Source organism: Scyliorhinus torazame, chromosome 26 (genome assembly GCF_047496885.1).
Source record: "Scyliorhinus torazame isolate Kashiwa2021f chromosome 26, sScyTor2.1, whole genome shotgun sequence".
Taxonomy (NCBI): Eukaryota; Metazoa; Chordata; class Chondrichthyes; order Carcharhiniformes; family Scyliorhinidae; genus Scyliorhinus; species Scyliorhinus torazame.
This window is the reverse complement of record NC_092732.1, coordinates 2,952,307-2,978,306: the sequence shown is the minus strand read 5'-3', so window position 1 is coordinate 2,978,306 and position 26,000 is coordinate 2,952,307.

The following is a 26,000-nucleotide window of genomic DNA, read 5'->3' as shown; positions in this document are numbered from 1 at the left end:
CATCTTTGGACTGTGGGAGGAAACCGGAGCACCCGGAGGAAACCCACGCACACACAGGGAGGATGTGCAGACTCCGCACAGACAGTGACCCAAGCCAGAATCGAACCTGGGACCCTGGAGCTGTGAAGCAATTGTGCTATCCACAATGCTACCGTGCTGCCAGTGAGAGGGTTAACAGCAGCTCCCAGACTGCAGTGAGAGGGTTACCAGCAGCTCCCAGGCTGCAGTGAGAGGGTTAACAGCAGCTCCCAGACCGCAGTGTGAGGGTTAACAGCAGCTCCCAGACTGCAGTGAAATGGTTAACAGCAGCTCCCAGACTGCAGTGAGAGGATTAACAGCAACTCCCAGGCTGCAGTGAGAGGGTTAACAGCAACTCCCAGGCTGCAGTGAGAGGGTTAACAGCAGCTCCCAGGCTGCAGTAAGAGGATTAACAGCAACTCCCAGGCTGCAGTGAGAGGGTTAACAGCAGCTCCCAGGCTGCAGTGAGAGGGTTAACAGCAGCTCCCAGGCTGCAGTGAGAGGGTTAACAGCAGCTCCCAGGCAGCAGTGAGAGGGTAAACAGCAGCTCCCAGACGGCAGTGAGAAGGTTAACAGCAGCTCCCAGGCTGCAGTGAGAGGGTTAACAGCAGCTCTCAGACTGCAGTGAGAGGGTTAACAGCAGCTCCCAGGCTGCAGTGAGAGGGTTAACAGCAGATCCCAGGCTGCAGTGAGAGGGTTAACAGCAGCTCCCGGACTGCAGTGAGAGGGTAAACAGCAGCTCCCAGACTGCAGTGAGAGGGTTAACAGCAGCTCCCAGACTGCAGTGAGAGGGTTAACAGCAGCTCCCAGACTGCAGTGAGAGGGTTAACAGCAGCTCTCAGGCTGCAGTGAGAGGGTTAACAGCAGCTCCCAGTCTGCAGTGAGAGGCTTAACAGCAGCTCCCAGACTGCAGTGAGAGGGTTAACAGCAGCTCCCAGACTGCAGTGAGAGGGTTAACAGCAGCTCCCAGGCTGCAGTGAGAGGGTTATCAGCAGCTCCCAGGCTGCAGTGAGAGGGTCAACAGCAGCTCCCAGACAGCAGTGAGAGGGTTAACAGCAGCTCCCAGGCTGCAGAGAGAGGGTTAACAGCAGCTCCCAGACTGCAGTGAGAGGGTTACAGCAGCTCCCAGGCTGCAGTGAGAGGGTTAACAGCAGCTCCCAGGCTGCAAAGAGAGGGTTAACAGCAGCTCCCAGACTGCAGTGAGAGGGTTAACAGCAGCTCTCAGGCTGCAGTGAGAGGGTTAACAGCTGCTCCCAGACTGCAGTGAGAGGGTTAACAGCAGCTCCCAGAGTGCAGTGAGAGGGTTAACAGCAGCTCCCAGGCTGCAGTGAGAGGGTTAACAGCAGCTCCCAGCCTGCAGTGAGAGGGTTATCAGCAGCTCCCAGGCTGCAGTGAGAGGGTTAACAGCAGCTCCCAGGCTGCAGTGAGAGGGTTATCAGCAGCTCCCAGGCTGCAGTGAGAGGGTTAACAGCAGCTCCCAGACTGCAGTGAGAGGGTTAACAGCAGCTCCCAGGCTGCAGTGAGAGGGTTACAGCAGCTACCAGGCAGCAGTGAGAGGGTTAACAGCAGCTCCCAGTCTGCAGTGAGAGGGTTAACAGCAGCTCCCAGGCTGCAGTGAGAGGGTTATCAGCAGCTCCCAGGCTGTAGTGAGAGGGTTAACAGCAGCTCCCAGACTGCAGTGAGAGGGTTAACAGCAGCTCTCAGGCTGCAGTGAGAGGGTTACAGCAGCTGCCAGGCAGCAGTGAGAGGGTTAACAGCAGCTCCCAGACTGCAGTGAGAGGGTTAACAGCAGCTCCCAGACTGCAGTGAGAGGGTTAACAGCAGCTCCCAGGCTGCAGTGAGAGGATTAACAGCAGCTCCCAGACTGCAGTGAGAGAGTTAACAGCAGCTCCCAGACTGCAGTGAGAGGGTGAACAGCAGCTCCCAGACTGCAGTGAGAGGTTTAACAGCAGCTCCCTGACTGCAGTGAGAGAGTTAACAGCAGCTCCCAGACTGCAGTGAGAGGATTACCAGCAGCTCCCAGGATGCAGTGAGAGGCTTAACAGCAGCTCCCAGGCTGCAGTGAGAGGGTGAACAGCAGCTCCCAGACTGCAGTGAGAGGGTTAACAGCAGCTCCCAGGATGCAGTGAGAGGGTTAACAGCAGCTCCCAGGCTGCAGTGAGAGAATTAACAGCAGCTCCCAGACTGCAGTGAGAGGGTGAACAGCAGCTCCCAGACTGCAGTGAGAGGGTGAACAGCAGCTCCCAGACTGCAGTGAGAGGGTTAACAGCAGCTCCCAGACTGCAGTGAGAGGGTTAACAGCAGTTCCCAGGCTGCAGTGAGAGGTTTAACAGCAGCTCCCAGGCTGCAGTGAGAGGGTTAACAGCAGCTCCCAGACTGCAGTGAGAGGGTTAACAGCAGCTCCCAGACTGCAGTGAGAGGGTTAACAGCAGCTCCCATGCTGCAGTGAGAGGGTTAACAACAGCTCCCAGACCGCAGTGTGAGGGTTAACAGCAGCTCTCAGGCTGCAGTGAGAGGGTTAACAGCAGCTCCCAGGCTGCAGTGAGAGGGTTAACAGCAGCTCCCAGGCTGCAGTGAGAGGGTTAACAGCAGCTCTCAGGCTGCAGTGAGAGGGTTAACAGCAGCTCCCAGACCGCAGTGTGAGGGTTAACAGCAGCTCTCAGGCTGCAGTGAGAGGGTTAACAGCAGCTCCCAGGCTGCAGTGAGAGGGTTAACAGCAGCTCCCAGACTGCAGTGGGAGGGTTAACAGCAGCTCCCAGACTGCAGTGAGAGGTTTAACAGCAGCTCCCACGCTGCAGTGAGAGGGTTAACAGCAGCTCCCAGACTGCAGTGAGAGGGTTAACAGCAGCTCCCAGGTTGCAGTGAGAGGGTTAACAGCAGCTCCCAGGCTGCAGTGAGATGGTTAACAGGAGCTCCCAGGCTGCAGTGAGAGGGTTAACTGCAGCTCCCAAATTGCAGTGAGAGGGTTAACAGCAGCTCCCAGACTGCAGTGAGAGGGTTAACAGCAGCTCCCAGGCTGCAGTGAGAGGGTTAAAAGCAGCTCCCAGGCTGCAGTGAGAGGGTTAACAGCAGCTCCCAGACTGCAGTGAGAGGATTAACAGCAGCTCCCAGGTTGCAGTGAGAGGGTTAACAGCAGCTCCCAGACTGCAGTGAGAGGGTTAACAACAGCTCCCAGACTGCAGTGAGAGGGTTAACAGCAGCTCCCAGACTGCAGTGAGAGGTTTAACAGCAGCTCCCAGGCTGCAGTGAGAGGGTTAACAGCAGCTCACAGGCGGCAGAGAGAGGGTTAACAGCAGCTCCCAGACTGCAGTGAGAGGGTTAACAGCAGCTCCCAGTTAGCACTGAGAGTATTAACAGCAGCTCCCAGGCTGCAGTGAGAGGGTTAACAGCAGCACCCAGGCTGCAGTGAGAGGGTTAACAGCGGCTCCCAGGCTGCAGTGAGAGGGTTAACAGCAGCTCCCAGGCTGCAGTGAGAGGGTTAACAGCAGCTCCCAGACTGCAGTGAGAGGGTTAACAGCAGCTCCCAGACTGCAGTGAGAGGGTTAACTGCAGCTTCCAAAATGCAGTGAGAGTGTTAACAGCAGCTCCCAGGCTGCAGTGAGAGGGTTAACAGCAGCTCCCAGGCTGCAGTGAGAGGGTTAACAGCAGCTCCCAGACTGCAGTGAGAGGGTTAACAGCAGCTCCCAGGCTGCAGTGAGAGGGTTAACAGCAGCTCCCAGGCTGCAGTGAGAGGGTTAACAGCAGCTCCCAGACTGCAGTGAGAGGGTTAACAGCAGCTCCCAGGCTACATTGAGAGGGTTAACAGCAGCTCCCAGGCTGCAGTGAGAGGGTTAACAGCAGCTCCCAGGCTGCAGTGAGAGGGTTAACAGCAGCTCCCAGACTGCAGTGAGAGGGTTAACAGCAGCTCCCAGACTGCAGTGAGAGGGTTAACAGCAGCTCCCGGACTGCAGTGAGAGGCATAACAGCAGCTCCCAGACTGCAGTGAGAGGGTTAACAGCAGCTCCCAGACTGCATGTGAGACGGTTAACAGCAGCTCCCTGACTGCAGTGAGAGGGTTAACAGCAGCTCCCAGACTGCAGTGAGAGGGTTAATAGCAGCTCCCTGACTGCAGTGAGAATATTAACAGCAGCTCCCAGGCTGCAGTGAGAGGGTTAACAGCAGTTCCCAGACTGCAGTGAGAGGGTTAACAGCAGCTCCCAGGCTGCAGTGAGAGGGTTAACAGCAGCTCCCACGCTGCAGTGAGAGGGTTAACAGCAGCTCCCAGACTGCAGAGAGAGGGTTAACAGCAGCTCCCAGGCTGCAGTGAGAGGGTTAACAGCAGCTCCCAGACTGCAGTGAGAGGGTTAACAGCAGCGCCAGGCTGCAGTGAGAGGGTTAACAACAGCTTCCAGGCTGCAGTGAGAGGGTTAACATCAGCTCCCAGACTGCAGTGAGAGGGTTAACAGCAGCTCCCAGGCTGCAGTGAGAGGGTTAACATCAGCTCCCAGACTGCAGTGAGAGGGTTAACAGCAGCTTCCAGGCTGCAGTGAGAGGGTTAACATCAGCTCCCAGACTGCAGTGAGAGGGTTAACAGCAGCTCCCAGGCTGCAGTGAGAGGGTTAACAGCAGATCCCAGACTGCAGTGAGAGGGTTAACAGCATCTCCCAGACTGCAGTCAGAGGGTTAACTGCAGCTCCCAAAATGCAGTGAGAGGGTTAACAGCAGCTCCCAGACTGCAGTGAGAGGGTTAACAGCAGCTCCCAGGCTGCAGTGAGAGGGTTAACAGCAGCTCCCAGGCTGCAGTGAGAGGGTTAACAGCAGCTCCCAGATTGCAGTGAGAGGGTTAACAGCAGCTCCCAGGCTGCAGTGAGAGGGTTAACAGCAGCTCCCAGACGGCAGTGAGAGGGTTAACAGCAGGTCCCAGACTGCAGTGAGAGGGTTAACAGCATCTCCCAGGCTGCAGTGAGAGCGTTAACAGCAGGTCCCAGGCTGCAGTGAGAGGGTTAACAGCAGCTCCCAGACTGCAGTGAGAGGGTTAACAGCAGCTCCCAGGCTGCAGTGAGAGAGTTAACAGCAGCTCCCAGACTGCAGTGAGAGGGTTAACAGCAGCTCCAAGACTGCAGTGAGAGGGTTAACAGCAGCTCCCAGACTGCAGTGAGAGGGTTAACAGCAGCTCCCAGGCTGCAGTGAGAGGGTTAACAGCGGCTCCCAGACTGCAGTGAGAGGGTTAACAGCATCTCCCAGGCTGCAGTGAGAGGGTTAACAGCAGCTCCCAGGCTGCAGTGAGAGGGTTAAGAGCAGCTCCCAGGCTGCAGTGAGAGGGTTAACAGCAGCTCCCAGACTGCAGTGAGAGGGTTAACAGCAGCTCCCAGGCTGCAGTGAGAGGATTAACAGCAACTCCCAGGCTGCAGTAAGAGGGTTAACAGCAGCTCCCAGGCTGCAGTGAGAGGGTTAAGAGCAGCTCCCAGGCTGCAGTGAGAGGGTTAACATCAGCTCCCAGGCTGCAGTGAGAGGGTTAACAGCAGCTCCCAGGCTGCAGTGAGAGGGTTAACAGCAGCTCCCAGACTGCAGTGAGAGGGTTAACAGCAACTCCCAGGCTGCAGTGAGAGGGTTAACAGCAGCTCCCAGACTGCAATGAGAGGGTTATCAGCAGCGCCCAGACTGCAGTGAGAGGGTTAACAGCAGCTCCCAGGCTGCAGTGAGAGGATTTACAGCAGCTCCCAGACTGCAGTGAGAGGGTTAACAGCAGCTCCCAGACTGCAGTGAGAGGGTTAACAGCAGCTCCCAGACTGCAGTGAGAGGATTAACAGCAGCTCCCAGACTGCAGTGAGAGGGTTAACAGCAGCTCCCAGGCTGCAGTGAGAGGGTTAACAGCAGCTCTCAGGCTGCAGTCAGAAGGTTAACAGCAGCTCCCAGGCTGCAGTGAGAGGGTTAATAGCAGCTCCCAGGCTGCAGTGAGAGGGTTAACAGCAGCTCCCAGACTGCAGTGAGAGGGTTAACAGCAGCTCCCAGGCTGCAGTGAGAGTGTTAACAGCAGCTCCCAGGCTGCAGTAGAGGGTTAACAGCAGTTCCCAGACTGCAGTGAGAGGGTTAACAGCAGCTCCCAGACTGCAGTGAGAGCGTTAACAGCAGCTCCCAGACTGCAGTGAGAGTGTTAACAGCAGCTCCCAGGCTGCAGTAGAGGGTTAACAGCAGTTCCCAGACTGCAGTGAGAGGGTTAACAGCAGCTCCCAGGCTGCAGTGAGAGGGTTAACAGCAGCTCCCAGGCTGCAGTGAGAGGGTTAACAACAGCTCCCAGACTGCAGTGAGAGGGTTAACAGCAGATCTCAGGCTGCAGTGAGAGGGTTAACAGCAGCTCCCAGACTGCAGTGAGAGGGTTAACAGCAGCTTCAGACTGCAGTGAGAGGGTTAACAGCAGCTCGCGGCTGCAGTGAGAGGGTTAACAGCAGCTCCCAGGCTGCTGTGAGAGGGTTAACAGCGGCTCCCAGACTGCAGTGAGAGGGTTAACAGCAGCTCCCAGGCTGCAGTGAGAGGGTTAACAGCAGCTCCCAGACTGCAGGAGTGGGTTAACAGCAGCTCCCAGGCTGCAGTGAGAGGGTTAACAGCAGCTCCCAGGCTGCAGTGAGAGGGTTAACAGCAGCTCCCAGACTGCAGTGAGAGGGTTAACTGCAGCTCCCAGACTTCAGTGAGAGGGTTAACAGCAGCTCCCAGACTGCAGTGAGATGGTTAACAGCAGCTCCCAGGCTGCAGTGAGAGGGTTAACAGCAGCTCCCAGACTGCAGTGAGATGGTTAACAGCAGCTCCCAGGCTGCAGTGAGAGGGTTAACAGCAGCTCCCAGGCTGCAGTGAGAGGGTTAACAGCAGCTCCCAGACTGCAGTGAGAGGGTTAACAGCAGCTCCCAGGCTGCAGCGAGAGGGTTAACAGCAGCTCCCAGACTGCAATGAGAGGGTTAACTGCAGCTCCCAGGCTGCAGTGAGAGGGTTAACAGCAGCTCCCAGACTGCAGTGAGAGGGTTAACAGCAGCTCCCAGACTGCAGTGAGAGGGTTAACAGCAGATCCCAGAATGCAGTGAGAGGGTTAACAGCAGCTCCCAGACTGCAGTGAGAGGGTTAACAGCAGCTCCCAGACTGCAGTGAGAGGGTTAACAGCAGCTCCCAGACTGCAGTGAGAGGGTTAACAGCAGCTCCCAGCCTGCAGTGAGAGGGTTAACAGCAGCTCCCAGACTGCAGTGAGAGGATTAACAGCAGCTCCCAGACTGCAGTGAGAGGGTTAACAGCAGCTCCCAGCCTGCAGTGAGAGGGTTAACAGCAGCTCCCAGACTGCAGTGAGAGGGTTAACAGCAGCTCCCAGACTGCAGTGAGAGGGTTAACAGCACCTCCCAGGCTGCAGTGAGAGGGTTAACAGCAGCTCCCAGGCTGCTGTGAGAGGGTTAACAGCAGCTCAAAGACTGCAGTGAGAGGGTTAACAGCAGCTCCCAGGCTGCAGTGAGAGGGTTAGCAGCAGCTCCCAGGCTGCAGTGAGAGGGTTAACAGCGGCTCCCAGGCTGCAGTGAGAGGGTTAACAGCAGCTCCCAGACTGCAGTGAGAGGGTTAACAGCATCTCCCAGCCTGCAGTGAGAGGGTTAACAGCGGCTCCCAGGCTGCAGTGAGAGGGTTAACAGCAGCTCCCAGGCTGCAGTGAGAGGGTTAAGAGCAGCTCCCAGACTGCAGTGAGAGGGTTAATAGCAGCTCCCAGACTGCAGTGAGAGGGTTAACAGCACCTCCCAGGCTGCAGTGAGAGGGTTAACAGCAGCGCCCAGACTGCAGTGAGAGGGTTAACAGCAGCTCCCAGACTGCAGTGAGAGGGTTAACAGCACCTCCCAGGCTGCAGTGAGAGGGTTAACAGCAGCTCCCAGGCTGCAGTGACAGGGTTAACAGTAGCTCCCAGGCTGCAGTGAGAGGGTTAACAGCACCTCCCAGGCTGCAGTGAGAGGGTTAACAGCAGCTCCCAGACTGCAGTGAGAGGTTTAACAGCAGCTCCCAGACTGCAGTGAGAGGGTTAACAGCGGCTCCCAGGCTGCAGTGAGAGGGTTAACAGCAGCTCCCAGACTGCAGTGAGAGGGTTAACAGGAGCTCCCAGGCTGCAGTGAGAGGGTTAGCAGCAGCTCCCAGGCTGCAGTGAGAGGGTTAACAGCAGCTCCCAGGCTGCAGTGAGAGGATTAACAGCAGCTCCCAGACTTCAGTGAGAGGGTTAACAGCAGCTCCCAGACTGCAGTGAGAGGGTTAACAGCGGCTCCCAGGCTGCAGTGAGAGGATTAACAGCAGCTCCCAGACTGCAGTGAGAGGGTTAACAGCGGCTCCCAGGCTGCAGTGAGGGGGTTAACAGGAGCTCCCAGGCTGCAGTGAGAGGGTTAACAGCAGCTCCCAGACTGCAGTGAGAGGGTTAACAGCAGCTCCCAGGCTGCAGTGAGAGGGTTAACAGCGGCTCCCAGGCTGCAGTGAGGGGGTTAACAGGAGCTCCCAGGCTGCAGTGAGAGGGTTAACAGCAGCTCCCAGACTGCAGTGAGAGGGTTAACAGCAGCTCCCAGGCTGCAGTGAGAGGGTTAACAGCAACTCCCAGGCTGCAGTGAGAGGGTTAACAGCAGCTCCCAGACTGCAGTGAGAGGGTTAACAGCGGCTCCCAGGCTGCAGTGAGGGGGTTAACAGGAGCTCCCAGGCTGCAGTGAGAGGGTTAACAGCAGCTCCCAGACTGCAGTGAGAGGGTTAACAGCAGCTCCCAGGCTGCAGTGAGAGGGTTAACAGCAACTCCCAGGCTGCAGTGAGAGGGTTAACAGCAGCTCCCAGACTGCAGTGAGAGGGTTAACAGCAGCTCCCAGGCTGCAGTGAGAGGGTTATCAGCAGCTCCCAGACTGCAGTGAGAGGGTTAACAGCAGCTCCCATGCTGCAGTGAGAGGGTTAACAGCAGCTCCCAGACTGCAGTGAGAGGGTTAACAGCAGCTCACAGACTGCAGTGAGAGGGTTAACAGCAGCTCCCAGGCTGCAGTGAGAGGGTTAACAGCAGCTCCCAGGCTGCAGTGAGAGGGGAAACAGCAGCACCCAGGCTGCAGTGAGAGGGTTAACAGCAGCTCCCAGGCTGCAGTGACAGGGTTAACAGCAGCTCCCAGGCTGCAGTGAGAGGGTTAACAGCAGCTCCCAGGCTGCAGTGAGAGGGTTAACAGCAGCTCCCAGGCTGCAGTGACAGGGTTAACAGCAGCTCCCAGACTGCAGTGAGAGGGTTAACAGCAGCTCCCAGACTGCAGTGAGAGGGTTAACAGCAGCTCCCAGACTGCAGTGAGAGGGTTAACAGCAGCTCCCAGGCTGCAGTGAGAGGGTTAACAGCAGCTCCCAGACTGCAGTGAGAGGGTTAACAGCAGCTCCCAGACTGCAGTGAGAGGGTTAACAGCAGCTCCCAGACTGCAGTGAGAGGGTTAACAGCAGCTCCCAGGCTGCAGTGAGAGGGTTAACAGCAGCTCCCAGACTGCAGTGAGAGGGTTAACAGCAGCTCCAAGACTGCAGTGAGAGGGTTAACAGCAGCTCCCAGACTGCAGTGAGAGGGTTAACAGCAGCTTCCAGACTGCAGTGAGAGGGTTAACATCAGCTCCCAGGCTGCAGTAAGAGGGTTAACAGCAGCTCCCAGACTGCAGTGAGAGGGTTAACAGCAGCTCCCAGACTGCAGTGAGAGGGTTAACAGCAGCTCCCAGGCTGCAGTGAGAGGGTTAACAGCAGCTCCCAGACTGCAGTGAGAGGGTTAACAGCAGCTCCAAGACTGCAGTGAGAGGGTTAACAGCAGCTCCCAGACTGCAGTGAGAGGGTTAACATCAGCTCCCAGGCTGCAGTAAGAGGGTTAACAGAAGCTCCCAGGCTGCAGTGAGAGGGTTAACAGCAGCTCCCAGACTGCAATGAGAGGGTTAACAGCAGCTCCCAGGCTGCAGTGAGAGGGTTAACAGCAGCTCCCAGGCTGCAGTGAGAGGGTTAACAGCAGCTCCCAGGCTGCAGTGAGAGGGTTAACAGCAGCTCCCAGACTGCAGTGAGAGGGTTAACAGCAGCTCCCAGACTGCAGTGAGAGGGTTAACAGCAACTCCCAGGCTGCAGTGAGAGGGTTAACAGCAGCTCCCAGACTGCAATGAGAGGGTTATCAGCAGCGCCCATACTGCAGTGAGAGGGTTAACAGCAGCTCCCAGGCTGCAGTGAGAGGGTTAAAAGCAGCTCGCAGGCTGCAGTGAGAGGGTTAACAGCAGCTCCCAGGCTGCAGTGAGAGGGTTAACAGCAGCTCCCAGGCTGCAGTGAGAGGGTTAACAGCAGCTCGCAGGCTGCAGTGAGAGGATTAACAGCAGCTCCCAGACTGCAGTGAGAGGGTTAACAGCAGCTCCCAGACTGCAGTGAGAGGGTTAACAGCAGCTCCCAGACTGCAGTGAGAGGTTTAACAGCAGCTCCCAGACTGCAGTGAGAGGGTTCACAGCAGCTCCCAGACTGCAGTGAGAGGGTTAACAGCAGCTCCCAGACTGCAGTGAGAGGGTTAACAGAAGCTCCCAGCCTGCAGTGAGAGGGTTAACAGCAGCTCCCAGACTGCAGTGAGAGGGTTAACAGCAGCTCCCAGACTGCAGTGAGAGGGTTAACAGCAGCTCCCAGACTGCAGTGAGAGGTTTAACAGCAGCTCCCAGACTGCAGTGAGAGGTTTAACAGCAGCTCCCAGACTGCAGTGAGAGGGTTAACAGAAGCTCCCAGCCTGCAGTGAGACGGTTAACAGCAGCTCCCAGACTGCAGTGAGAGGGTTAACAGCAGCTCCCAGGCTGCAGTGAGAGGATTAACAGCAGCTCCCAGACTGCAGTGAGAGGGTTAACAGCAGCTCCCAGACTGCAGTGAGAGGGTTAACAGCAGCTCCCAGGCTGCAGTGAGAGGGTTAACAGCAGCTCCCAGACTGCAGTAAGAGGGTTAACAGCAGCTCCCAGACTGCAGTGAGAGGGTTAACAGCAGCTCCCAGGCTGCAGTGAGAGGGTTAACAGCAGCTCCCAGACTGCAGTGAGAGGGTTAACAGCAGCTCCCAGGCTGCAGTGAGAGGGTTAACAGCAGCTCCCAGACTGCAGTGAGAGCGTTAACAGCAGCTCCCAGACTGCAGTGAGAGGGTTAACAGCAGCTCCCAGGCTGCAGTAGAGGGTTAACAGCAGTTCCCAGACTGCAGTGAGAGGGTTAACAGCAGCTCCCAGGCTGCAGTGAGAGGGTTAACAACAGCTCCCAGGCTGCAGTGAGAGGGTTAACAGCAACTCCCAGACTGCAGTGAGAGGGTTAACAGCGGATCCCAGACTGCAGTGAGAGGGTTAACAGCAGCTCCCAGGCTGCAGCGAGAGGGTTAACAGCAACTCCCAGACTGCAGTGAGAGGGTTAACAGCAGCTCCCAGACTGCAGTGAGAGGGTTAACAGCAGATCTCAGGCTGCAGTGAGAGGGTTAACAGCAGCTCCCAGACTGCAGTGAGAGGGTTAACAGCAGCTCCCAGACTGCAGTGAGAGGGTTAACAGCAGCTCGCGGCTGCAGTGAGAGGGTTAACAGCAGCTCCCAGGCTGCTGTGAGAGGGTTAACAGCGGCTCCCAGACTGCAGTGAGAGGGTTAACAGCAGCTCCCAGGCTGCAGTGAGAGGGTTAACAGCAGCTCCCAGACTGCAGGAGTGGGTTAACAGCAGCTCCCAGGCTGCAGTGAGAGGGTTAACAGCAGCTCCCAGACTGCAGTGAGAGGGTTAACAGCAGCTCCCAGACTGCAGTGAGAGGGTTAACAGCAGCTCCCAGACTGCAGTGAGATGGTTAACAGCAGCTCCCAGGCTGCAGTGAGAGGGTTAACAGCAGCTCCCAGACTGCAGTGAGAGGGTTAACAGCAGCTCCCAGACTGCAGTGAGATGGTTAACAGCAGCTCCCAGGCTGCAGTGAGAGGGTTAACAGCAGCTCCCAGGCTGCAGTGAGAGGGTTAACAGCAGCTCCCAGGCTGCAGTGAGAGGGTTAACAGCAGCTCCCAGACTGCAGTGAGAGGGTTAACAGCAGCTCCCAGGCTGCAGCGAGAGTGTTAACAGCAGCACCCAGAATGCAGTGAGAGGGTTAACAGCAGCTCCCAGGCTGCAGTGAGAGGGTTAACAGCAGCTCCCAGACTGCAATGAGAGGGTTAACTGCAGCTCCCAGGCTGCAGTGAGAGGGTTAACAGCAGCTCCCAGACTGCAGTGAGAGGGTTAACAGCAGCTCCCAGACTGCAGTGAGAGGGTTAACAGCAGCTCCCAGACTGCAGTGAGAGGGTTAACAGCAGCTCCCAGACTGCAGTGAGAGGGTTAACAGCAGCTCCCAGCCTGCAGTGAGAGGGTTAACAGCAGCTCCCAGACTGCAGTGAGAGGATTAACAGCAGCTCCCAGACTGCAGTGAGAGGGTTAATAGCAGCTCCCAGCCTGCAGTGAGAGGGTTAACAGCAGCTCCCAGACTGCAGTGAGAGGGTTAACAGCAGCTCCCAGACTGCAGTGAGAGGGTTAACAGCACCTCCCAGGCTGCAGTGAGAGGGTTAACAGCAGCTCCCAGGCTGCAGTGAGAGGGTTAACAGCAGCTCCCAGACTGCAGTGAGAGGGTTAGCAGCACCTCCCATGCTGCAGTGAGAGGGTTATCAGCAGCTCCCAGGCTGCAGTGAGAGGGTTAACAGCAGCTCCCAGGCTGCAGTGAGAGGGTTAACAGCGGCTCCCAGGCTGCAGTGAGAGGGTTAACAGCAGCTCCCAGACTGCAGTGAGAGGGTTAACAGCATCTCCCAGGCTGCAGTGAGAGGGTTAACAGCAGCTCACAGGCTGCAGTGAGAGGGTTAAGAGCAGCTCCCAGACTGCAGTGAGAGGGTTAATAGCGGCTCCCAGGCTGCAGTGAGAGGATTAACAGCAGCTCCCAGACTGCAGTGAGAGGGTTATCAGCGGCTCCCAGGCTGCAGTGAGAGGGTTAACAGCAGCTCACAGGCTGCAGTGAGAGGGTTAAGAGCAGCTCCCAGACTGCAGTGAGAGGGTTAATAGCAGCTCCCAGACTGCAGTGAGAGGGTTAACAGCACCTCCCAGGCTGCAGTGAGTGGGTTAACAGCAGCGCCCAGACTGCAGTGAGAGGGTTAACAGCAGCTTCCAGACTGCAGTGAGAGGGTTAACAGCACCTCCCAGGCTGCAGTGAGAGGGTTAACAGCAGCTCCCAGGCTGCAGTGACAGGGTTAACAGTAGCTCCCAGGCTGCAGTGAGAGGGTTAACAGCACCTCCCAGGCTGCAGTGAGAGGGTTAACAGCAGCTCCCAGACTGCAGTGAGAGGGTTAACAGCAGCTCCCAGACTGCAGTGAGAGGGTTAACAGCGGCTCCCAGGCTGCAGTGAGAGGGTTAACAGCAGCTCCCAGACTGCAGTGAGAGGGTTAACAGGAGCTCCCAGGCTGCAGTGAGAGGGTTAACAGCAGCTCCCAGGCTGCAGTGAGAGGATTAACAGCAGCTCCCAGACTTCAGTGAGAGGGTTAACAGCGGCTCCCAGGCTGCAGTGAGGGGGTTAACAGGAGCTCCCAGGCTGCAGTGAGAGGGTTAACAGCAGCTCCCAGACTGCAGTGAGAGGGTTAACAGCAGCTCCCAGGCTGCAGTGAGAGGGTTAACAGCAGCTCCCAGACTGCAGTGAGAGGGTTAACAGCAGCTCCCAGACTGCAGTGAGAGGGTTAACAGCAGCTCCCAGACTGCAGTGAGAGGGTTAACAGCAGCTCCCAGACTGCAGTGAGAGGGTTAACAGCGGCTCCCAGGCTGCAGTGAGAGGGTTAACAGCGGCTCCCAGGCTGCAGTGAGGGGGTTAACAGGAGCTCCCAGGCTGCAGTGAGAGGGTTAACAGCGGCTCCCAGGCTGCAGTGAGGGGGTTAACAGGAGCTCCCAGACTGCAGTGAGAGGGTTAACAGCAGCTCCCAGACTGCAGTGAGAGGGTTAACAGCAGCTCCCAGGCTGCAGTGAGAGGGTTAACAGCAACTCCCAGGCTGCAGTGACAGGGTTAACAGCAGCTCCCAGGCTGCAGAGAGAGGGTTAACAGCAGCTCCCAGACTGCAGTGAGAGGGTTACAGCAGCTCCCAGGCTGCAGTGAAAAGGTTAACAGCAGCTCCCAGACTTCAGTGAGAGGGTTAACAGCAGCTCCCAGGCTGCAGTGAGAGGGTTAACAGCAGCTCCCAGGCTGCAGTGAGAGGGTTAACAGCAGCTCCCAGACTCCAGTGAGAGGATTAACAGCAGCTCCCAGGCTGCAGTGAGAGGGTTAACAACAGCTCCCAGACTGCAGTGAGAGGGTTAACAGCAGCTCCCAGGCTGCAGTGAGAGGATTAACAGCAGCTCCCAGACTTCAGTGAGAGGGTTAACAGCAGCTCCCAGGCTGCAGTGAGAGGGTTAACAGCAGCTCCCAGGCTGCAGTGACAGGGTTAACAGCAGCTCCCAGGCTGCAGAGAGAGGATTAACAGCAGCTCCCAGACTGCAGTGAGAGGGTTAACAGCAGCTCCCAGGCTGCAGTGAGAGGGTTAACAGCAGCTACCAGACTGCACTGAGAGGGTTAACAGCAGCTCCCAGACTGCAGTGAGAGGGTTAACAGCAGCTCCCAGGCTGCAGTGAGAGGGTTAACAGCAGCTCCCAGGCTGCAGTGAGAGGGTTAACAGCAGCTCCCAGGCTGCAGTGAGAGGGTTAACAGCAGCTCCCAGGCTGCAGTGAGAGGGTTAACAGCAGCTCCCAGGCTGCAGTGAGAGGGTTAACAGCAGCTCCCAGGCTGCAGTGACAGGGTTAACAGCAGCTCCCAGGCTGCAGTGAGAGGGTTAACAGCAGCTCCCAGGCTGCAGTGAGAGGGTTAACAGCAGCTCCCAGACTGCAGTGAGAGGGTTCACAGCAGCTCCCAGGCTGCAGTGAGAGGGTTAACAGCAGCTCCCAGACTGCAATGAGAGGGTTAACAGCAGCTCCCAGGCTGCAGTGAGAGGGTTAACAGCAGCTCCCAGGCTGCAGTGAGAGGGTTAACAGCAGCTCCCAGGCTGCAGTGAGAGGGTTAACAGCAGCTCCCAGGCTGCAGTGAGAGGGTTAACAGCAGCTCCCAGACTGCAGTGAGAGGGTTCACAGCAGCTCCCAGGCTGCAGTGAGAGGGTTAACAGCAGCTCCCAGACTGCAGTGAGAGGGTTAACAGCAGCTCCCAGGCTGCAGTGAGAGGGTTAACAGCAGCTTCCAGACTGCAATGAGAGGGTTAACAGCAGCTCCCAGGCTGCAGTGAGAGGGTAAACAGCAGCTCCCAGACTGCAGTGAGAAGGTTGACGTCAGTGCTCACATTGCAGTGAAGGGGTTAATCCCAGCCCACAACTGTTGGAAAGACGACTGTCACCATATGAGGGCGGATTAGCTGAAAGATGTGGCAAGGAGCGCAGGGAGACACACACATCGCCAGATCGACACACCGACACAGAGGCAGACAGATCGAGGACGTGCAGTCAATACCTCCTCTAGCACTGGCAGCTCATTCCTCTCCCCACCGGGGGTGCCAGTGAAGGCAGAGCAAGGTTAACCCCCACCGTGCCTCCATCCAGATCAGGAATGGACAGAAACCACAGCCTCAATTAGCACTGAGAGAGCAGAGACAGGTCAGAACATGTCTGTAGGAGAGTATGTGAGAGAGGATGTGTGTGAGAGAGTGAGAGAGAGTGTGTGAGAGAGCGTGTGTGTGTGTGTGTGTGTGTGTGAGAGAGAGAGTGAGAGAGAGTGTGTGAGAGAGCGTGTGTGTGTGTGTGTGTGACAGAGAGTGAGAGAGAGTGTGTGAGAGAGCGTGTGTGTGTGTGTGTGTGAGAGAGAGAGAGAGAGTGTGTGAGAGAGCGTGTGTGTGTGTGTGAGAGAGAGAGAGTGAGAGAGTGTGTGTGAGAGAGTGAGAGAGAGTGTGTGAGAGAGCGTGTGTGTGTGTGTGTGTGACAGAGAGTGAGAGAGAGTCTGTGAGAGAGCGTGTGTGTGTGAGAGAATATGTGAGAGTGTGTGAGAGAGCGTGTGCGTGAGAGAATATGTGAGAGAGTGTGTGAGAGAGCGTGTGTGTGAGAGAATATGTGAGAGAGTGTGTGAGAGAGTGTGTGTGAGAGTGTGAGAGAGTGTGAGAGAGAGTGTGTGTGAGAGAGAGTGTGAGAGAGAGTGTGATAGAGAGTGTGTGAGAGAGTGTGTGTGAGAGAGTGTGTGAGAGAGTGTGTGAGAGAGTGTGTGAGAGTGTGTGTGAGAGAGTGTGAGAGAGTGTGTGTGAGAGAGTGTGTGAGAGAGAGTGTGTGTGAGAGAGTGTGTGTGTGTGGAGTGTGTGTGTGAGAGAGTGTGTGTGTCAGAGAGTGACAGAGTGAGAGTGTGTGAGAGAGAGTGTGTGTGAGAGTGTGTGTGAGAGAGTGTGAGAGAGAGTGTGTGAGAGTGTGTGAGAGAGTGAGTGTGTGAGAGTGAGTGTGTGAGAGAGTGTGTGAGAGAGTGTGTGAGAGAGTGTGTGAGTGTGTGTGTGAGTGTGTGTGAGAGAGTGTGTGAGTGTGTGTGTGAGTGTGTGTGAGAGAGTGTGTGAGAGAGTGTGTGAGAGAGTGTGTGAGAGAGTGTGAGAGAGTGTGTGAGAGAGAGTGTGAGAGAGTGTGTGAGAGAGAGTGTGAGAGAGAGTGTGAGTGAGTGTGTGTGTGAGAGTGTGTGTGAGAGAGAATGTGTGAGAGACTGTGTGTGTGTGAGTGTGTGTGTGTGAGAGAGAATATGTGTGAGAGAGTGTGTGAGAGAGTGTGTGTGATAGAGAGTGTGTGTGAGAGAATATGCGAGAGAGTGTGCGTGTGAGATTGTGTGTGTGAGAGAGAATATGCGTGAGAGAGTGTGTGAGAGAGTGTGTGTGTGTGAGAGTGTGTGTGTGTGTGAGAGAGTGTGTGAGAGAATATGTGAGAGAGAGAGTGTGTGTGAGAGAGTGTGTGAGAGAGTGTGTGAGAGAGAGAGTGTGTGTGAGAGAGTGAGAGTGTGTGAGAGAGAGTGTGTGTGAGAGAGTGAGAGTGTGTGAGAGAGAGAGTGTGTGAGAGTTTGTGTGAGAGAGTGTGTGAGAGAGTGTGTGTGTGAGAGAGTGAGAGCGAGTGTGTGAGAGAGAGTGTGAGAGAGTGTGTGAGAGAGAGTGTGAGAGAGAGTGTGAGTGAGTGTGTGTGTGAGAGTGTGTGTGAGAGAGAATGTGTGAGAGACTGTGTGTGTGTGAGTGTGTGTGTGTGAGAGAGAATATGTGTGAGAGAGTGTGTGAGAGAGTGTGTGTGATAGAGAGTGTGTGTGAGAGAATATGCGAGAGAGTGTGCGTGTGAGATTGTGTGTGTGAGAGAGAATATGCGTGAGAGAGTGTGTGAGAGAGTGTGTGTGAGAGAGAGAGTGTGTGTGTGAGAGAGAGTGTGTGTGTGAGAGTGTGTGTGTGTGTGAGAGAGTGTGTGAGAGAATATGTGAGAGAGAGAGTGTGTGTGAGAGAGTGTGTGAGAGAGTGTGTGAGAGAGAGAGTGTGTGTGAGAGAGTGAGAGTGTGTGAGAGAGAGTGTGTGTGAGAGAGTGAGAGTGTGTGAGAGAGAGAGTGTGTGAGAGTTTGTGTGAGAGAGTGTGTGAGAGAGTGTGTGTGTGAGAGAGTGAGAGCGAGTGTGTGAGAGAGCATGTGTGTGTGACAGTGTGTGAGAGAGTATGAGAGAGAGTGTGTGTGAGTGTGTGAGAGAGCGTGTGTGTGAGAGTGCGTGAGAGAGCGTGTGTTTGTGAGAGTGTGTGAGAGAATATATGGGAGAGTGTGTCTGTGTGAGAGAGCGTGTGTGAGGGAGAATGTGTGTGTGTGTGAGAGAAGATGTAAGAGAGAGTGTGTGAGAGAGTGTGTGAGAGAGTGTGTGAGGGTGTGTGTGACAGTGTGTGTGTGACAGTGTGTGTGTGAGAGTGTGTGTGTGTGAGAGAGTGTGAGAGAGAGAGAATGTGTGTGTCAGAGAGCGTGTGTGTGAGAGTGTGAGAGAGTGTGAGAGAGAGAGTGTGAGAGAGAGAGACTGTGTGAGAGAAAGTGTGTGAGAGTGTGTGGTAGAGAGTGTGTGAGAGAGAGTGCGAGAGAGAGTGTGTGGGAGAGTGTGCGAGAGAGAGAGAGATGGTGTGTGTTGGAGAGAGTGTGTGGGAGAGTGTGCGAGAGAGAAAGAGAGAGTGAGAGAGAGAGTGTGTGTGGGAGTGTATGCGAGAGAGAGTGTGTGTATCTGTGAGAGTGTGTGTATGAGAATGTTGTGTGAGACTCTGAGAGAGTGTGTGTGTGTATAAGAGAGAGTATGTGTGTGAGAGAGTGTGTGTGTGTATAAGTGAGTGAGGAGTGAATGGGAAGGGGTTTGGGTCCATTGGGATTGTGTACAGTGGGAGTGAATGGGAAGGGGTTTGGGTCCATTGGGTTTGTGTACAGTGGGAGTGAATGGGGAGGTGTTTGATCCATTGGGATTGTCTACAATGAACGGGAAGGGGTTTGATCCATTGGGATTGTGTACAATGGGAGTGAATGGGTCGGGGTTTGATCCATTGGGATGGTGTACAATGGGAGTGTATGGGAAGGGGTTTGATCCATTGGGATTGTGTACAATGGGAGTGTATGGGAAGGGGTTTGATCCATTGGGATTATGTACAATGGGAGTGAATGGGTCGGGGTTTGATCCATTGGGATTGTCTACAATGAGAATGAACGGGAAGGGGTTTGATCCATTGGGATTGTGTACAATGGGAGTGAATGGGTCGGGGTTTGATCCATTGGGATTGTGTACAGTGGGAGTGTATGGGAAGGGGTTTGATCCATTGGGATTATGTACAATGAGAATGAACGGGAAGGGGTTGGGTCCATTGGGATTGTGGACAATGGCAGCGAATGGGAAGGGGTTTGATCCATTGGGATTGTGTACAATGGGAGTGAATGGGAAGGGGTTGATCCATTGGGATTGTGTAAAATGGGAGTGAATGGGAAGGGGTTTGATCCATTGGGACTGTGTACAATGTGAGTGAATGGGAAGGGGTTTGGGTCCATTGGGATTGTGTACAATGGGAGTGAATGGGAAGGGGTTTGATCCATTGGGATTGTATAAAGTGGGAGTGAATGGGAAGTCGTTTGATCCATTGGGATTGTGGACAATGGGAGTGAATGGGAAGGGGTTTGATCCATTAGGATTGTGTCCAATGGGAGTGAATGGGACGGGGTTTGATCCATTGGGATTGTGTACAATGGGAGTGAATGGGAAGGGGTTTGATCCATTGGGATTGTGTAAAATGGGAGTGAATGGGGAGTGGATTGATCCATTGGGATTGTGCACAATGGAAGTGAATGGGAAGGGGTTTGATCCATTGGGATTGTGTACAATCGGAGTGAATGGGAAGGGGTTTGATCCATTGGGATTGTGGACAATGGGAGTGAATGGGAAGGGGTTTGATCCATTGGGATTGTGTACAATGGGAGTGAACGGGAAGGGGTTTGATCCATTGGGATTGTGTACAGTGGGAGTGAATGGGAAGGGGTTTGATCCATTGGGATTGTGGACAATGGGAGTGAATGGGAAGGAGTTTGATCCATTGGGATTGTGTACAATGGGAGTGAATGGGAAGGGGGTTGACCCATTGGGATTGTGTACAATGGGAAGTGAATGAGAAGGGGTTTGATCCATTGGCATTGTGTACAATGGGAGCGAATGGGAAGGGCTTTGATACATTCGGATTGTGTACAATAGGAGTGAATGGGAAGGGGCTTGATCCATTGGGATTGTGTACAATGGGAGTGAATGGGAAGGGTTTTGGGTCCATTGGGATTGTGTACAATGGGAGTAAATGGGAAGGGTTTTGGGTCCATTGGAATTGTGTACAATGGGAGCGAATGGGAAGGGGTTTGATCCATTGGGAATGTGCACAGTGGGAGTGAATGGGAAGGGGGTTAATCCATTGGGATTGTGTACAGTGGGAGTGAATGGGAAGGGGTTTGATCCATTGGGATTGTGTACAATGGGAGTGAATGGGAAGGGGTTTGGTCCATTGGGATTGTGTACAATGGGAGCGAACGGGAAGGGGTTTGGGTCCATTGGGATTGTGTACAATGGGAGTGAATGGGAAGGGGTTTGATCCATTGGGATTGTGTACAATGGGAGTGGATGGGAACGGGTGAGATCCATTGGGATTGAGTACAATGGGAGTGAATGGGAAGGGGTTTGATACATTGGGATTGTGTACAATGGGAGTGGATGGGAAGGGGTTTGATCCATTGGGATTGAGTACAATGGGAGTTAATGGGAATGGGGTTGATCCATTGGGATTGTGTACAGTGGGAGTGAATGGGAAGGGGTTTGCTCCATTGGGATTGTGTACAATGGGAGTGAATGGGAAGGGGTTTGATCCATTGGGATTGTGTACAATGGGAGTGAATGAGAAGGGGGTTGATGCATTGGGATTGTGTACAATGGGAGTGAATGGGTCGGGGTTTGATCCATTGGGATTGTGTACAATGGGAGTGATTGAGAAGGGGGTTGTTCCACTGGGATTGTGTACAATGGGAGTGGATGGGAAGGGGTTTGCTCCATTGGGATTGTGTACAATGGGAGTGAATGGGAAGAGGTTTGGTCCCATTGGAATTGTGTACAGTGGGAGTGGATGGGAAGAGTTTGATCCATTGGGATTGTGTAGAATGGGAGTGAATGGGAAGGGGTTTGGGTCCATTGGGATTGTGTACAATGGGAGTGAATGGGAAAGGGTTTTGGTCCATTGGGATTGTGTACAGTGGCAGTGAGTGGGAAGAGGTTTGGATCCATTGGGATGGTGTACAATGGGAGTGAAGGGGAAGGGGATTGGTCCATTGCGATTGCGTACAATGGGAGTGAATGGGAAGGAGTTTGATCCATTGGGATTGTGTACAATGGGAGTGAATGGGAAGGGGGTTGACCCATTGGGATTGTGTACAATGGGAAGTGAATGAGAAGGGGTTTGATCCATTGGGATTGTGTACAATGGGAGCGAATGGGAAGGGCTTTGATACATTCGGATTGTGTACAATAGGAGTGAATGGGAAGGGGCTTGATCCATTGGGATTGTGTACAATGGGAGTGAATGGGAAGGGTTTTGGGTCCATTGGGATTGTGTACAATGGGAGTAAATGGGAAGGGTTTTGGGTCCATTGGAATTGTGTACAATGGGAGCGAATGGGAAGGGGTTTGATCCATTGGGAATGTGCACAGTGGGAGTGAATGGGATGGGGTTTGATTCATTGGGATTGTGTACAATGGGAGTGAATGGGAAGGGGTTTGATCATTGGAATTGTGTACAATGGGAGTGAATGGGAAGCGGTTTGATCCATTGGGATTGTGTACAATGGGAAGTGAATGTGAAGGGGTTTGATCCATTGGGATTGTGTACAATGGGAAGGTGATTGGGTACATTGGGATTGTGTTCAATGGGAGTGAATGGGAAGGGATTTGGGTCCATTGGGATTGTGTACAATGGGAGTGAAGGGGAAGGGGTTTTGGTCCATTGGGATTGTGTACAATGGGAGTGAATGGGAAGGGGTTTGGGTCCATTGTGATTGTGAAGAATGGGAGTGAACGGGAAGGGTTTTGATCCATTGGGATTGAGTACAATGGGAGTGATTGGGTAGGGGTTTGATCCATTGGGATTGTGTACAGTGGGAGTGAATGGGAAGGGTTTTGGGTCCATTTGGATTGTGTACAATGGGAGTGAATGGGAAGGGGTTTTTATCCATTGGGATTGTGTACAGAGGGGGTAAATGGAATGGGGTTTGGGTCCATTGGGATTGTGTACAATGGGAGCGAATGGGAAGGTGTTTGGGTCCATTGGGATTGTAAACAGTGGGAGTGAACGGGAAGGGTTTTGATCCATTGAGATTGTGTACAATGGGATTGAATTGGAAGGGGTTTGATCCATTGGAATTGTGTACAGTGGGAGTGAATGGGAAGGGGTTTGAACCATTGGGATTGTGTACAGTGGGAGTGAATGGGATCGGGTTAGGGTCCATTGGGATTGTGTACAGTGGGAGTGAATGGGAAGGGTTTTTTATCCATTGGGATTGTGTACAATAGGAGTGAATGGGAAGGGGTTTGATCCATTGGGATTGTGTACAATGGGAGTGAATGGGAAGGGGTTTGATCCATTGGGATTGTGTACTGTGGGAGTGAATGGGAAGGGTTTGATCCATTGGGATTGTGCACAGTGGGAGTGAAGGGGAAGGGGTTTGATCCATTGGATTGTGTACAGTGGGAGTGAATGGGAAGGGGTTTGATCCATTGGGATTGTGTACAGTGGGAATGAATGGGAAAACGTTTGATCCATTGGGATTGTGTACAATGGATGAGAATGGGAAGGGGTTTGATCCATTGGGATTGTGTAGAGTGGGAGTGAATGGGTCGGAGTTTGATCCATTGGGATTGTGTACAGTGGGAGTGAAGTGGAAGGGGTTTGATCCATTGGGATTGTGTACAATGGGAGTGAATGGGTCGGGGTTTGATCCATTGGGATTGTGTACAATGGGAGTGAATGGGAAGGGGTTTGATACATTGGGATTGTGTACAATGGGAGTGAATGGGAAAGGGTTTGCGTCCATTGGGACTGTGTACAATGGTAGTGAATGGGACGGGGTTTGATCCATTGGGATCGCGTACAATGGGAGAGAACGGGAAGGGGTTTGATTCATTGGGATTGTGTACAATGGGAGTGGATGGGAAGGGGTTTGATCCATTGGGATTGAGTACAATTGGAGTTAATGGGAAGGTGGTTGATCCATTGGGATTGTGTACAGTGGGAGTGAATGGGAAGGGTTTTGAACCATTGGGATTGTGTACAATGGGAGTGAATGGGAACGGGTTTGATCCATTGGGATTGTGTACAATGGGAGTGAATGAGAAGGGGGTTGATCCATTGGGATTGTGTACAATGGGAGTGAATGGGAAGGGGTTTGATCCATTGGGATTGTGTACAATTGGAGTGATTGAGAAGGGGGTTGTTCCACTTGGATTGTGTACAATGGGAGTGAATGGGAAGGGATTGATCCATTGGGATTGTGTACAACGGGAGTGGATGGGAAGGGGTTTGATCCATTGGGATTGTGTACAATGGGAGTTATTGAGAAGGGGGTTGATCAACTGGGATTGTGTACAATGGGAGTGAATGGGAAGGGGTTTGGGTCCATTTGGATTGTGCACAATGGGAGTGAATGGGAAGGGGTTTGATCCATTGGGATTGTGTACAATGGGAGTGAATGGGAAGGGGTTTGATTCCATTGGGATTGTGTACAATGGGTGTGAATGGGAAAGGGTTTAGTCCCATTGGAATTGTGTATAGTGGGAGTGGATGGGAAGGGGTTTGATCCATTGGGATTGTGTACAATGGGAGTGAATGGGAAGGGGTTTGGGTCCATTGGGATTGTGTACAATGGGAGAGAATGGGAAGGGTTTTGGGTCCATTGGGATTGTGTACAATGGGAGTAAATGGGAAGGGTTTTGGGTCCATTGGAATTGTGTACAATGGGAGTGAATGGGAAGGGGTTTGATCCATTGGGAATGTGCACAGTGGGAGTGAATGGAATGGGGTTTGATCCATTGGGATTGTGTACAATGGGAGTGAATGGGAAGGGGTTTGATCATTGGAATTGCGTACAATGGGAGTGAATGGGAAGCGGTTTGATCCATTGGGATTGTGTACAATGGGAAGTGAAAGTGAAGGGGTTTGGTCCATTGGGATTGTGTACAATGGGAAGGTGTTTGGGTACATTGGGATTGTGTTCAATGGGAGTGAAGGGGAAGGGGTTTTGGTCCATTGGGATTGTGTACAATCGGAGTGAATGGGAAGGGGTTTGGGTCCATTGTGATTGTGAAGAATGGGAGTGAACGGGAAGGGTTTTGATCCATTGGGATTGAGTACAATGGGAGTGATTGGGTAGGGGTTTGATCCATTGGGATTGTGTACAGTGGGAGTGAATGGGAAGGGTTTTGGGTCCATTTGGATTGTGTACAATGGGAGTGAATGGGAAGGGGTTTTTATCCATTGGGATTGTGTACAGAGGGGGTAAATGGAATGGGGTTTGGGTCCATTGGGATTGTGTACAATGGGAGCGAATGGGAAGGTGTTTGGGTCCATTGGGATTGTAAACAGTGGGAGTGAACGGGAAGGGTTTTGATCCATTGAGATTGTGTACAATGGGATTGAATTGGAAGGGGTTTGATCCATTGGGATTGTGTACAGTGGGAGTGAATGGGAAGGGGTTTGATCCATTGGGATTGTGTACAATGGGAGTGAATGGGAAGGGGTTTTTATCCATTGGGATTGTGTACAGTGGGAGTAAATGGGATGGGGTTTGGGTCCATTGGGATTGTGGACAGTGGGAGTGAATGGGAAGGGGTTTGGGTCCATTGGGATTGTGTACAGTGGGAGTGAACGTGAAGGGTTTTGATCCATTGGGATTGTGTACAGTGGGAGTGAAGGGGAAGGGTTTTGATCCATTGGGATTGTGTACAATGGGGAGTGAATGGGAAGGGGTTTGATCCATTGGGATTGTGTACAGTGGGAGAGAATGGGAAGGGGTTTGAACCATTGGCATTGTGTACAGTGGGAGTGAATGGGATCGGGTTTGAGTCCATTGGGATTGTGAAGAATGGGAGTGATTGTGTAGGGGTTTGATCCATTGGGATTGTGTACAGTGGGAGTGAATGGGAAGGGGTTTGGGTCCATTTGGATTGTGTACAATGGGAGTGAATGGGAAGGGGTTTTTATCCATTGGGATTGTGTACAATGGGAGTGAACGGGAAGGGGTTTGATCCATTGGGATTGTGTACAGTGGGAGTGAATGGGATGGGGTTTGGGTCCATTGGGATCGTGTACAATGGGAGTGAATGGGAACGGGTTTGATCCATTGGGATTGTGTACAGTGGGAGTGAATGGGAAGGGTTTGATCCACTGGGATTGTGCACAGTGGGAGTGAAGGGGAAGGGGTTTGATGCATTGGAATTGTGTACAGTGGGAGTGAATGGGAAGGGGTTTGATCCATTGGGATTGTGTACAGTGGGAGTGAATGGGAAGGGGTTTGGGTCCATTGGGATTGTGTACAATGGGAGTGAAGGGGAAGGGGTTTGATCCATTGGGATTGTGTACAATGGGAAGGGGTTTGGCTCCATTGGGATTGTGTACAATGGGAGTGAATGGGAAGGGGTTTGGGTCCATTGGGATTGTGTACAATGGGAGTGAAGGGGAAGGGGTTTTGGTCCATTGGGATTGTGTACAATGGGAGTGAATGGGAAGGGGTTTGGGTCCATTGGGATTGTGAAGAATGGGAGTGAACGGGAAAGGTTTTGATCCATTGTGATTGAGGACAATGGGGAGTGAATGGGAAGGGGTTTGATCCATTGGGATTGTGTACAGTGGGAGTGAATGGGAAGGGGTTTGGATCCATTTGGATTGTGTACAATGGGAGTGAATGGGAAGGGGTTTTTATCCATTGGGATTGTGTACAGTGGGAGTAAATGGGATGGGGTTTGGGTCCATTGGGATTGTGTACAGTGGGAGTGAACGGGAAGGGTTTTGATCCATTGGGATTGTGTACAATGGGGAGTGAATGGGAAGGGGTTTGATCCATTGGGATTGTGTACAGTGGGAGAGAATGGGAAGGGGTTTGAACCATTGGCATTGTGTACAGTGGGAGTGAATGGGATCGGGTTTGGGTCCATTGGGATCGTGTACAATGGGAGTGAATGGGAAGGGGTTTGATCCGTTGGGATCGTTTACAGTGGGAATAAACGGGGAGCGGTTTGGTCCTCTGGGATTGTGTACAGTGGGAGTGAATGGGAAGGGGTTTGGATCCATTGGGATTGTGTACAATGGGAGTGAATGAGAAGGGGTTTAATCCATTGGGATTGTGTACAATGGGAGTGAATGTGAAGGGGTTTAATCCATTGGGATTGTGTACAGTGGGAGTGAATGGGAAGGGTTTGAAACATTGGGATTGTGCACAGTGGGAGTGAATGGGAAG